We start from the raw sequence: 1016 nt of genomic DNA, 5'->3' as shown, positions 1-1016 counted from the left end.
ACACACACACACACACACACACACACACACACACACACACACACACACACATACACACACACACATACACACACATTCACTTAATGCGAATACACATTGCACTATAAGAGATATATTCCAAGAGTACATTTCAACAGTACCTACAAAAATATCTTTAAAAACGTTGTTGAAGTCATACTCTCATATTGTGTAGGCCAACTCATGCCCGTTACATTATGAAATCATCGCTGTAAAACGCACTGGGTATGCTGTAAAGCGTGGATATACGCTATATAAATTCAATTATATTACTATTATTAGGTTTCGAGCTACAACGTTTTCTCGAAATACACATATTGCTTGAATTTTACTTTTTGAGTGAGAGAGACGCCATACTCCTTGAGACACTGCCGTATCCTTTCCTCAATGAAATCTTTGTGACTGGAGTCAAACATTATCGTCCAGCGGACACTTTCGTGCCCTGCATTCTGAAGTCGGTGTAGATGAAATCTAAGATGAGATTCCAGATCACTGAAGTCTTGGCCGTGAAGGTCAGTGTTGTAAGCAAAGCCCGATTCGGTTGTGTAGCAAAACAGAAGGGACATCATAGAAATATCTGATGTATATATCGTTTCCGGTGGTTTCGAATTGGGATCGAACTTCGAGTGAGATTTGCACGACAAAAATATATGGGTTCTGCAGTTTATAAGATGTTTTAGGTTATCTTCGACCGGCCTAAAAGGAACCCAAAAAGAAGGAACTCTTCCGCGGGGAAAGAACGTTTGACATATCCCCTCGTCATTGAAAATATTCCAGAGATCTTGGCGAGTCACTGTTCTGATGTTTGAGAAGCTGATCTCTCTCACAGGAAGAATGTCGCTCACCTTGAGATACATGTCGTAAGATTCCTGGGGGAAAAGTAGCAAATATTTAATTTGCACATATATCCTAACAGATGGCATGTCAGTACTGCTGGCAATCACTTCCGGCAAACTACCAAGGCTACGAAAAGAAATTGAGGACATCCCATGTCTGAG

Source organism: Aplysia californica, unplaced genomic scaffold, assembly GCF_000002075.1.
Source record: "Aplysia californica isolate F4 #8 unplaced genomic scaffold, AplCal3.0 scaffold00040, whole genome shotgun sequence".
Classification (NCBI taxonomy): Eukaryota; Metazoa; Mollusca; class Gastropoda; order Aplysiida; family Aplysiidae; genus Aplysia; species Aplysia californica.
This window is presented reverse-complemented; position numbering follows the sequence as displayed.